General features: G+C 35.3%; 1 protein-coding gene and 1 pseudogene across 1 annotated transcript in view; one reads left to right on the top strand and one right to left on the bottom strand.

Annotated features, from left to right (window-relative positions):
- Window positions 1–13,136, bottom strand: part of TMEFF2 (transmembrane protein with EGF like and two follistatin like domains 2) — a 231,058-nt gene that overhangs the window by 160,368 nt on the left and 57,554 nt on the right. The gene's annotated exons all lie outside the window — the stretch shown is intronic.
- On the top strand, window positions 11,554–12,367 carry LOC123804291 (annotated as a pseudogene).

Genomic DNA, 13,136 nt, shown 5'->3' with positions numbered 1-13,136 from the left:
TATATTACTTCTTTGAATATGTCTTTTCATCAAGGTAGGTAATGCCAAATACTGATATAAATGTATGAGCACATGATTTTAATTGAGTATATTTATTGCTTAAAAGTAATTTATAATTCTACTTAATCATTTTGATATTTCTGTTTAGCTTGTCTTTAAATTGTAGATTAATGACTTCCAATTGAAGGTTAGGTGGAAGCTCTTCAAATGCACAGTGAATGAATTTTGAAGTATGCAAATTTCCTTTGCATTCGCATGAAGGCCTGAAAAGTGCTGTGGGACTGTAGTTTGGACTCAGAAGAATATATCTTTTGCAGATTTGTGTGAGAATGCAGACCTTATTTCCTGCTTTAACTTTATCAGGGGTGCCTAAAGCAGCTTGACATTACATGTGATTCAAACATCAGTTGTTCTCAGAATTACAGTAGAGTAAGTTTCATATATGGATGCTGTTTACTTTTTTATTAAGCAATGTTAGTAACTTTGTAGTAAAGGCTAATTTCTAAGGCCAACTTGGCTGAAATCACAGTGCTGAGGGATCAGCTTAACCCTGGTGTTGTAGCTTTTGGATCCCTATTCTAAGGGACACCAAACACAATTGTTTAAATTGTCTCACAGTAACATTTATTGTTTTTTATTTTCCTTGAGAAGATGTGGAGAGGCCTTATAGTGTCCATTCATTCACTCATGGCTTTCTTGAGGAAGAATTTCTCAAGATCCTACATGTTATTTGAATTCTTCTAAGTATCAGAGAACTAACCACAGTCTAGTGAAGGAAAAATCTAGTCAACAGGTAATTCCAACATAATATAGTAAGTTCTAAAAATAAATATGTGAATGTGCTATAGGAACAAAGATGATAAAAACAGCTAACTGTGATTTATCAAATGCCATAATTTGAAAAGAAATGCCAGATAAGAAGATACTTGGTCTTGATCATAAAGCACCTGTAGCAGTTTCTTAGGTCAAGATCTCAGAAAAGAAAATTCTGGATAAAGAGGTCACTTTGTATACACAGGGCTGGAGGCATGGAAAGCTCATCCTGTGTCCAGAGAATGAGAATCAGTGAAAGCAAAGTTGGCAGGAGCAGGGGAAGGAGGGCTGGAGATAAAAGGGTAGAATGAGGTAGCCTTTGGAACCAGGGCTTTACAAGCTTTGATGTGTAAACAGATTACCTGGACAATCTGTTGGACAACATGAAACTTCCTTACGATTGAGCTGGTAGGGCCTCCGTTCTGCATCACTACCAAGATTGGTGGTGCTGCTGCTGGGTGGAAGACCACGCATGAATAGCAGCATGCTCCCCATCTCTAAGGGTTTTAACCCTCTTCCTTCTTCTGGCAGTCAATTCAATATTATTAACATTTTAAGCAGAGAAGTAACACAGTCCAATTTTGGACTTTCAAAGATAAAGCTGTAGGTATGAGGAGTATGGACTCCATATAAAAAAGAATGAGGATAGGGGACAGCTGTTGAGAGGAACTTGTTCAGGAGAGAAATGCTGAGAACCTACAATCAGCAGTGATGATGACAAAATTTTTAAAAGCATTCAACAGGTAAATATGCAAATTGTGTGGAAATGCTGGGTAAGGAGAGGGAAGTGGCAACAGCTCTCTTCTCTACAAAATATGCACCAGGCAGCCATAATAAAATCTGGCCCCACTCCATGCACACCCCTGTATTCTCCAGTGAAAAAGCAAAAACAGAATTTGATTTCCTTAGTGCTAAAAAAAGGACTTAGTAACAGGACTCATTCCAACAGGAAATATACAAGAGAAATATTTTGGTGTATAATAGCTAACCTCCATGCTGCAAAAACTGATGTCAGAGGAATTTAGACTCTGCCAATGTAGGAGCTTTATTTTAAGGTTCCAGGAAAAAAGTCAGATGGTAAGTTCTGTGTATTTTCTTAAGAATGGGGTAGTCATTTCTCCTTTTTGAGTGGCTTAAGCCTGCCAAAGACTGATTTTTATGGTCTTTTAAAATCCAGTTCATGGTGCTGCAATGTAGGGCTTTAGTAGTGCTCAATAGGCAATGAAATCAACTGTATTTATGAAATTAACTGTGTGCATCTGTAATGTATGGCTTCTGTAGTGCTCAATAGGCAATGAAATCAACTGTATTTATGAAATTAACTATATGCAGCTGCTTGGTCCAAAGACTAATTTAGATAACCTTCACAGAATGAATATGCATATAAACACTGCATTGAAATGAAACTATACTTTAATTCCTATGCCTTTTAAAATAATACTATCAGATAGCAATAGGTTGATAAAACTTTATACTTGTCTTATTCAATGTGATTCAAGCATTTACAAATACAGGAAAAACATAGCAGAATGGCAAAAACGTAAAATGAAGGCATAACAATCAGACCGGAATCCAGAGATGAAATTAAGCAATGTACCGTATATTATTTTAAGATGCATATGCAATAACAAGATACACAAATTGGACTCTGAGTTTTATAGCAGCCATGTATCAGATAAAGCTATTCATCTATTATTCCATGTGAATGTTGAAACAACTTCTCTTTTATACCAAATGGGAGAAAAATGAGTAAGCCACCACATAGCTGCACTGTAAAATTATATTACGTTTCAACCTTTGGCAAGTTACTTGTAGCTCATTCTTGATGTGCTATGGCTGGTGTCTTGTAGCTCCTCTGAAGATTTGTTCTTTAGTGTATTTACTAAGGTGATATTTGTGACATCTGGCAGCATGTAAATTTCACATTTATTTATCTTGTGCTGAACTTCTGATGTGATGTGTTAATTTGATTTTTTCCTATTTGTTTTGATAAACTTACAGTGTTTTTCCAAGTCAAAAATTGAGGCTGTTTCTCAGGGTTTAAAAAAATTAAAATTGAGTGAATCATGGGATATCAACAACACTTATTAAATCTCTGAAGTTTAAAAACATGAGTTATCATGTGTGCACAGAGTTGGTTTTTTTAGTGCAGTCTGTAATGAAAGGCAAAGATTACATAGTGAAGCGCATGATCAGTATATGGAGCACAACTGGGAGATGTATTATACCTGTTATTAGAAAATAATAGTTTAAAATTGACCTTGCTACCTCGGTACTGATTTTCTACTACACCACTACAAGGGAATCCTTAATGTAAGGTTTCAACGTCTGTATCAATTGCTATTCTCAACTAAAACTTATTCTCTTAAAATCAATATTCCTGTTTATAAACTAGTTCTCTGAGTTATTACAAAACATGATGATGTTTTGAACAAGCTAATGGTCAAAAGAATGTTAATCGATTTTCCTATTTGGAAACAAATTGTGCAGATAGCTGCCTTTTATTCCATACCAAGTTGGTTCATTTGTAGACTGATTTAATTTTGATTCAGAAGGATGATGAGAAATAAGAAAATGTTTGAATTTTCAAGTCATTCCTTTCTGTTGTGACATTTTGTTCTTTTATTCCATCATCTCCATTAGTTTGCCAACTGGCACTGACAGGGGTGTAAAACTACTGCAAATTGTTACTTCAGCGGTACTCTGCCTGCCAACAACACATCAGCCGCTCCTCTAAATGCACCTTCCACTCTTTCCTAACTGAAGCACTCTGAGCCTACACTGCTGCTGGGTTATAAATCTCACCAGCAGCATTTGAATTTAATCACCTGACTTCCACCACTGGAAGATAAACATGCGTGGATTCAATCACTATGAAAATGAATGTCTAGCCTGCAAATTGGAGGGGTGTGGGGTATAGGACCACAGGGGCGAGTACCACACTCTTTTCTTTTTATGGCTTCATTGGAACTGATTTATCCATCTTTCTCTCATCTCCCCTGTCTCAGCAGTTATAAACTGCATCACCCTTCCTTAACCCAAGAATGCAGTCAAGCTTATCCCTACTGGAGACCTTCTGATGAGGCTTTGTGGGTCATCCGACAGAGGGCCGGCTGAAGTGATGAATGCCACACTTTCTTCTGTGGATCTAGATGCTTTGCACCTTCTCTGGGTCAATCAAATTAAGACTTTTGAGAATAATTTCTGGATCCCCTACACAGTTGTGAAACTGTCAGGATCTTTCGGATGGGTAAGATCAGCAAGTATTTCAGATTTGTTCAGCCAACCACAGAGAAGCAGGTTGAACACATACAAATTTTCAGATGACACAGATAATCAGTTAGAAAATGGGTTTCTTGGCTGACGCCCGGCAAATGGAATTTAAACATGTAAGGACAGAATAGTCATATTGATCCTAAAACTAAGAAGAAACACAGATATATTCTTCCAGTATGTCAAACTTTGTTAGGAGTCATGGGCGCCTTCTTATTTCTCATTATCCGCCCTCATTGTCCAACAAGCACAACCATTTGAAAAACTAGATATTAACCACTCTAGACCTGTTTTGCTTCTCGCAAATAGCACTGTTTTTATTTTTATTAATATTTCTTACTTATATGTCATGAATTAACTCTTCTCACTGGCTAGGATATTGGAATTATATCCTCTGAAAAGCTGTTGTAGCTAACTTCTTATAAAACAGACATTAATTAACTGGGAAAGCATATGATGAAGGACCCATTATCCTTCCTTATCACAAACACCACCACTTGAATGAAATTGTATAGCACAGAACTATTCTTTTTTTAAAGTTTTCTCATTTGGAAGGATAAACGTTTATAAATCAATGTCTTGAAGGTTTGAAAAATTTCCCTCCTTGTTTTCAGTCTAACTGAATGTTATTTTAAACTAAAAGTCAGATATTAAAATATAGGTGGTAGAGAGGAGATAGGCAACTAAGTAAAATATATAAAAACATTCTCAAACTAATATATAACAAGGAAAATACATCTATGAATTAAAAAATATATTCTCGACAGCTGTAATAGAAAAATACACTTCATAATTTTGGAAACAATTACTATAGAAACATAAATGTTCTTATATTGTAATCTATTTTATATTGTATCAAGTTGCTAACAGACACCTTCTTACAGGACTAATTTTTAAAGTCGCCAAGAATACCCTTAAATTTAAAGTATGCTAACAATTTCATTTCAGTTCAGAGAAAAACAGAAATATCTATAGAAAGTTAATTTAATTACAGTTTTGTTTAAAAAGTACCAATAAACATGGGCATATCTACCAAAATCCAGATGGAAATGGAAAAGATTCAGTCCAATATTCAGATATCTGAAAAAGAAGCAATATTCTCCCTCCCTCCAACCAAGGAAAGGTAAAGTTATTTGTAAACATTTTTCTGAAAGAATCTTTATGTTCATTCCTTATATTGAGTTGAATATTAGTTTATACATAAAATAAGTCCTTAATGTGTTGTGCTAATTAAGTAGGTGATGGGAAAAAAGTAGAACCTGAATAACTTAACCATTCCTTTTCTATGGAAATGTTCCCAATTGTGAATACATTTGCCAAGTCTATATGACAGATTGGGTAACAAAAAGTCCTATAAATTATTCAGGTATCTCAAACACATTCACTTACTGGTGTGAAAATACTGTCTGATATATTTCAGGAAAAAAGCACCAGGATTTGTATGAGAACAATAAAAGGTGGTGGCTAAAACTGCCAGGCCCAGACTGAAGGCTGCATAGTTTGGGTTTCATGGCACAGCTAGATGTACTCTACATAATGCCATGCTAATTATTCTTGAGATAAAGGAAAAGACACAGTCGCTAGTAGTATGAAGAGAAAATAGCTCATACTCACTAAATGACTTGGTATTTTATACTCAGGACCTTGGTGCCTTCTCCTCATTGTCACAGTAGGACACAGGCTGAGAGAAGCTTGGTAACTTCTCCACAACCCTGAAACCCAGCTTGAGTAGACTCCTGTCTTCTTACCTCCTGACTTCAAAGAAACACTTGCTTTGGTTGCTTTAAAAGAATGCCCCTTCGTTCCACATTAGGCAATTCATTCATTCATTTTCCTATTGTACCTATTTATTTATTTGTATAAATTTAGGGATAATTCTTGTTTTGGGTTTTTGAATTTTGTTGTTTTATTAAATAACTTAGCACCACTGTATTTAGTTACATGTTGAATAGCGAAGCATTCTCACTCTGACAGCTGGAATGCTAAGACCATGAAAGATTATCAGCGCCACAGGACATCCCTCCACCAAGCTTCTGACAGCTCCTCCCTCCGTGTCTCTGGAGAATCAGGTGCACTGATGGCACCTGGACAGCATTGGACCATTTGCAAATGATTCTCTAACAGCAATGAGAGAGAAAACGTTACCAGACCTAGTCATTCACCAAGGTATAATTTTGTAAATGCTTACAGAAAGCCACATATTGACTAACAGTACAGCACATTATAGAGGGTTCATTAAATGTCACAAGCTACCTAATTCACAGCTATTATCTGTGTGAATTCTCGATATTGTTAGAATATTTTTCCTTCTGTCTGTAAGTGTTGCCTCTTCGCCTTTTCTCCTATCCCTTTCTTTCCTAAATCCAAAATCTAAAAATTACTCATCTGGGGAACATTTGGGAAGACAACAATGCAGTTTTTTGTTTGTTCAAACTAGATTAGAAGTCCCTGTATTTATTTTGGAGAAGCCAATGACTTGCTGGCATGGAACGACTATTTGGGGCAAATGTTGAAACACTGTGCTAAGGCAAGATAAGAGCAGAGTTGACTGTGTCTAAAGTCAAAAATGGAGCAACACTAAAATTTTGTAATTTTCATTAGCTTTACATGAATCAAAAAGCCAAACCTTTTAAATTTAAGTCCTAAATAGACCAATTCAAGGTATTTGGGGCATTTTTAGTAACACTCTCTTTATATTTGTATGTTACTCTTCCTCCTAAGAGTGAGCCTGAGCTTAACAAAAATCCTAAAACTACAACAAAAGACCCAACAGAACTTACACTTTAACAATGATGTCATGAGTACATACTCTAGGGCTACCCACTAATTTAAAGTTTTGAGACACATAGGTCTGGGCTGTTGCGTAGTATTTCTCAGCGCAAAGTTACATGATTCTACAGTGAGGAATAGTGGAATGGTGATGTGATTTGCATTTCCAAACTGGACCTGGCACTGCGACCTTAAATTTCAGATCATTGCGACTTTCAGTCTTTTATATAAGTTTAGCCTTTCACATTAATTAAAGTCCCAATAAACTGAATCTGTCGCAGATGATTTCTGTAATTTGCCAATTTATATAAGCCTATTTTCAAAAAGCTAAAAATACTATTTTTATTCAATGTCTATACATATATTTTTCATTTTTCTAAACCACTCAATTCAAGAAATACTTAAGAACTAACATATGAAGTAGCAACCAGCATTAGCATAATATAATATTCTTAGTTTTAATTTAGATTACTAAAAAATATTCTAATAAATCACTTTAATTTTCAGATTTACTTTTAATACCACCTATTACCCTAAACATGCCCAAATTGGTTTTTATTTATAAATTTGTGTCCAATCAGATAATATTCTGATAAGAGAAAGGATATACCAAAAATACTTGAATTTGTAGATAGAAAATTAACTTCTAAACAAGTTAAACTGTTGCTGCCTTATCTCAGGGATAAAGTAGACAAACAGCATATATTTTAATTCTGTGCAACTCACTTTTAATAAAGCAGAAAGTGCTGGGTAGTCAGCATTAGTAAGGCTGCAAGATTTTGAATATGCCAGAAGCTTATCAGGTATAACATGCTAATTTTTTTCTAATAGTGTAATGAAGTCTGAAGCTTTCGGAGAGATGCAACTCTGATAATAGGCCTATTTAAAACATTAAGAAAACCTTGATTATGGGTTGCTCAGCAGCTTCCAGATGCTAAAGGAGAAAGCAATTTTGTCATAGGAGGCTGTTGCTCACAGAAAACGCATTTCTATTCCAAGGCTGCAGTAGCACATTTGGACTTCTCCCCGGAGGTAGCGGAACTCTCCAGCGTGCATCAGATGATGCATGCTGGGTTATTTGTGAATCTGAATATGATATGTATTGCCATAATATATGTTTCAATAGCCACAGATTTCCTCTGGGACATTCCTGGGTGCCCCATATGTGTGTGTTGAGCACAGAGTAATCTTAACCTGTTCTGGCCTGGGGCTCCTAAATTAGGTATTTTAGCTCTGGTGCCAGTTTATATTGCTATATACCTGTGGGCCGAGGCTGAATAAACCACGAGGAGTCCTGGGATCCTCATGCAGGCCTTAAAATTGGCACCTTGATAGTTCCCTAATAGTACATTCCAGATTGATTGTTTGTTGTGTTTATTTTTTTTTTTTGAATACCAATTCTCTTACTATGGTACCTCTAGTCATGAAAATATAGCCCAGTGGATAATTTGTAAGAGAAGAAAATGAAATACCCTGATACTTTTTACCAGAATATTAAAAAATATGGAAAGAAATAATATTATCCTAAGATAATAGTAGTATCCTTTTGGCCATGCAGTAGGTAGTTCTTGGGTTATCCAAGGAAAAAGGACACTTTTAGAAGAAAATATTTTAATATTTTAGCTCTTGTCACTTTGTAAAATCCCCCATGAAGACTCACACTGAAGACCTCACATTTGTTCTTACATTTCAGTTTTAAAAGGCATCATGGTTTTAAAATTGCTAAAATATGAAAATGTTGTAGCATAGAATTAAGGAAATGTGATATTTATAATTAAGACTTTGTCTAAAGCCCTGACTGGTGTAGTTCAGTGGGTTGGGCATCATCCTGCAGACTGAAAGTTCGTTGGTTCAATTCTGGTCAAGGCACAAGCTTGGGTTGCGGGCCTGGTGCCCAGTTGGGGGCATGAGAGAGGCAACCAATGGATATTTCTCTTGCACAGCCATGTTTAACTCCCTCTCTTTCTTCCTCCCTTCCCCTCTCTAAAAAATAAATAAAAATATCTTAAAAAAATAATTTTATCTATATTGCTCCAGAATTGCTCAGCCTGAGGACTTGATCTTAATGTGCTCATTTGTGGGAATGTAAATCTTTTTAATATGCTTGTAGGTATAGTGGGAAAGACTGTATAACCTATGTTATGCACAAATTAAAGTAGACTTTTAATTTTAGTTGTGTAATTATTTACCATACCCATAGTCATTCATTTTTTTAGGAGAAAGATCTCCTTTATTTATATTTGTTTTTATAGCTCTTAAAAAAACTACACTAACATTAAAATATTACATCTGATGTTAACAGAGGTCAATTGGAAACTGCATGGTTTTCTCTAAATGTGCAACAGATACAAAATATTTATAGGTGACTTAGATTGTATTGCATTGTAATGTGTAATCTTAAAAAGCAATACTTATTTCATTCATTAATACTAATTTTTAAATATTTTATTTATTTATTTTTAGACAGAGGAAAAGGGAGGGAGAGATATAGGGAGAGAAGTATCAATGTGTGGTTGCCTTTCACGTGCCCTCTACTAGGGGCCTGTTCTGCAACCCAGGCTTGCATCAAATGACTGGGAATTAAATTGGTGAACCTTTGGTTCACAGGCTGGCACTCAATCCACTGAGCCACACCAGCCAGGGCCATTAATACTATTATTATTACCACTTTTTATTAGTATTTCAGTGTATATATTAACAATTTTAATTTGTCTAGGGAAAGAGAAAAATTTATATTAAATAATTTAAATTCAATAAATATAAAAACATGAACTCAAAAATTTCTCTGAATTTCATGCGATACCACTCTTTCCTGAATTTTTTTAAAAAATTTAATTTTAAAACAATGCAACCTCCACAATTTTAAGTTTAATCTTTTAAAGAGTTTTCTCATATTTTAAGAAGAGCATTTTTTAAATTTTTTCAAAATAAATAGGACTCTACTAATTAAACTCTGTTTCATGACCTATTAAGTCAGTAGTTATAATCCATCTTTAATTGCATTAGCTATAATTACAATTAAATGGCTCTCGGAATCATAAAAGGTTAAATACAAGTAATTTTCCATTTAAAGATTTAAATATGAGTTGATCACAGTAAGAAAGGAAAAATACTTCATTCTAAAGTTAATTGCTAAGCCTTTTTGACTACTTTCATGAAGTTGGCTTTCTTATCGCTTGCTTTTTTTATTCATAAGACCTCTCAACTCTACAATATAGTATCCAAATGTATGCTACCTTTTTAAAATATTTTTTTATAATTTATAAGTTTTATAATATGACTACCACCTGTAAGTGTGGAATAAAATAATTTTCTTATATTCAACAGCTTACATTTTCACTTAAATTGAGTGTGTGATAGTGATATCACTAACCAGAAGAAAAAGAAAGACTGAAGGCCTCCATGGCCAACTCATTCTTCATGAACTCTTCCTCTTTTTCTTCTTTCTCTCCCTCCCTTCCTCCCTTCTCTCCCCACCACATTTTTCTCACATGCATACACTCATACACATGTTTCTTTCACTTTTTAACACCAAGTTTTTAAATTAATATTTTCCACCTGTTTCCATTTAGAGATAAATTATTCAAAAGTAACAAATTAACTTCAAAATTATAAAAATTATATACAAGAGTCATCAAACAGGTAATACATTAGTGTGTTGGATCACTAAGTATAAATAATTTGGAAGCAAAAGTCTACATTTCTTGTTTAGACATTTTGTAATTAACTATTTAATTTGAGAAAATGTTAGAAGAGGAATAAAGGAAAGAAAAATGCATAAAAGAAATAATGAATTGTTGTAGTGTGTTATTTACTTCAATTACACAAATATTGTTAAGGAAGAAGCATGCATCAGAAGTCCCTTCTTAATAGAGATATATGGTAAATTCCCAACCATATATCTACAAAGTAGTATGTAATTAGAAACATAAAGTACAACATTTTTTGTTCTCTTCCAGTTCACCAGAAAGAGAAGATATGGCACCTAAACAAGTTACAAATAAAGGAATTCATAAGGGTGGGGTAACCAGGGCTGTGAAGTAAGGATTACAATAGGAAATGCAGGTAAATGGCAGGTCCAGAGGAAGGCAGATCATGAACAAAGGCCTGGGGCCAAGACTATCTCAGGAACAATGCTTAGCCCCACTGAAATACAGTGTGGATCATAAAGAAGGGCACCATAAAATGAAATTCTGAAGAAGGTAACTTAAGTGGTATCATTGAGTATCTTAACTGCCAGTTTGAGGAGTTCAAAATCAACCAAGAATTTCCAATGAGGAAATGACATAATGAGAGCTGTGTTTTAGACTGATTCATAGATAAAGAGAGCAGAGTGAAGGGACTCTGAGAGGCAAGAGAGCTGGCATAAAAGATTTGTAATGGTTCAAGCAAGAGCAACAGATCTCAGGAGGAAACAATCCGGAATGAGTCAGACGACCCTGAACCTGATGGGTAACATACTTTTGAAAACATCAGCAATTTAACATTAGAAATTATCTATCTTTCTCATTAATTATCTTACAGGTATCAGAATATGTATTAGGATACAACTGTCTGTGGTATAGAAGACTCCTTGGTCAAAAGACACAATTCCATTTTCCCTGGTGTGAATCCACCCTGCACATCTGTCTGAGGAAGAGTAGTCATGTATGTATCTCTGCCTGCCTTCTCTCCCACCCAAGTGCATGCCACCACCCTATGGAAGATTCGATGGACAAGGACATGAGCCCCCTCAGGCCCCAGAGCTATCTTTTCAGTTGTGAACTAAAGGGCAACAAATATTATTACTTTAAGATGCGTAATGATGAAAATGAGCACCAATTGTCTTTAAGAACAGTCAGTTTAAGGGTGGTACAGAGAATGAATTGCACATTGTTGAAGCAGAGGGAAGGAAGTCCAATTAAAGTAACACTGGCAACTGTGAAAATGCCCACACAGTGAACGGTTTCACTTGGGGCTTTGAAATAACACCACCTGTGATCCTAGAGTTAAGTGTGGTTCAGGGCCCATGAATATTAGTGGACAGCACTTAGAAGCTGTGGGGGAAGACGCAGAGCCCAAAGATGAGGAGGAGGAGGATGTGAAACTCTTAAGTATATCTAGAAAGCATTCTGTCCCTGGTAGCAAGGTTCCACTAGAAGAAAGCAAAACTTGCTGCTCATGAATCTGATGATGAAGATGATCTTGATGATGATGATGATTTTGATGATGAGAAAGCTGAAGAAAAAGCCCCAGGAAAGAAATCTGTAGGAAATATTCCAGACAAAATATTCACAAAAATCAAACCCAAAAGGAAAAAGACTTAAAACCTCCAATAACAAGATCAAAAGGTTAAGAATCCTTCAAAAGAAGCCCAGGAAAAACTTCCTAAAACAAAAAGAACCTGGTTCTGTACAAGACACTAAAGCAAAAAATTCAAGTAAGTATAGAAAAAGCACATTGCAAATCCTGGGAGCTACTGGTAAACAGCCCAAAGATGGGAGAAGAGGAAAAGAGACCAAGTCTGTACTGAGTATTATTAACAATCAAGACTGAAGTCTTCTATTTTAATTTCTATCCCCTTTCCTGGTTTGCTACCCACCCATGCCCCCTTCCAGGTGGAAGAGATCTTAGTCTTGATCTCCTAAAGCCCTTTTCTTTTGACTTCTGTGATTCAGTGAACCTTATACTTTGCTTTCTAGATGTGCATTGCTTCACTTCTTTGAATACATTTTAAAACACCTTCGTATCTCCCTAGCTGCTCATAAAAATGTGAATAAATAATAAAAAAGAATGAAAGAAAAGAAGGAAGGGAGGGAGGAAGGAAGAAAGAAAGGGAGATAGAAAAAAGAGTAAATGAAGGAACGTTCTACTGTCTGGTAAGAGGATGTATGTTTGTTTACAAATCTGTAATGTTAATAGGCAATATCTGAGCCAACATAAGTGGCTAAGGGATAATATTCTGCATTGCTTTCCAGCCAGAAGATATGGGAGATGCTTTACAATAGTTGTTTTCAAACTTTAGTGTCAGGACAATTACCTCAAGGGCTTACTGAAACACAGATTGCTGAAAACCACCTCCAGAGTTTCTGATACTGTAGGTCTGGCCGAGGTTCAGAATTCACATTTCTGATAAGTAATTATGACACAGATGTTGTATTACACAAATCACATTGGTGTTAAAAGAGGCAACTTACAGGAAATTCAAACACCTAGACACTTACTAGAAAGCCCTTTCTTCTAATAAAGAGCATCTGAAAATTATGCTGTCTTGCTGAAACCGCATTCCTCAGGTCAAAAAT

Source organism: Phyllostomus hastatus, unplaced genomic scaffold, assembly GCF_019186645.2.
Source record: "Phyllostomus hastatus isolate PE091 unplaced genomic scaffold, TTU_PhHast_1.1 phas_contig_1, whole genome shotgun sequence".
Lineage (NCBI taxonomy): Eukaryota > Metazoa > Chordata > Mammalia > Chiroptera > Phyllostomidae > Phyllostomus > Phyllostomus hastatus.
Note: the sequence above shows the minus strand (reverse complement) of the source record. Positions and strands in the feature narration are given on the sequence as shown.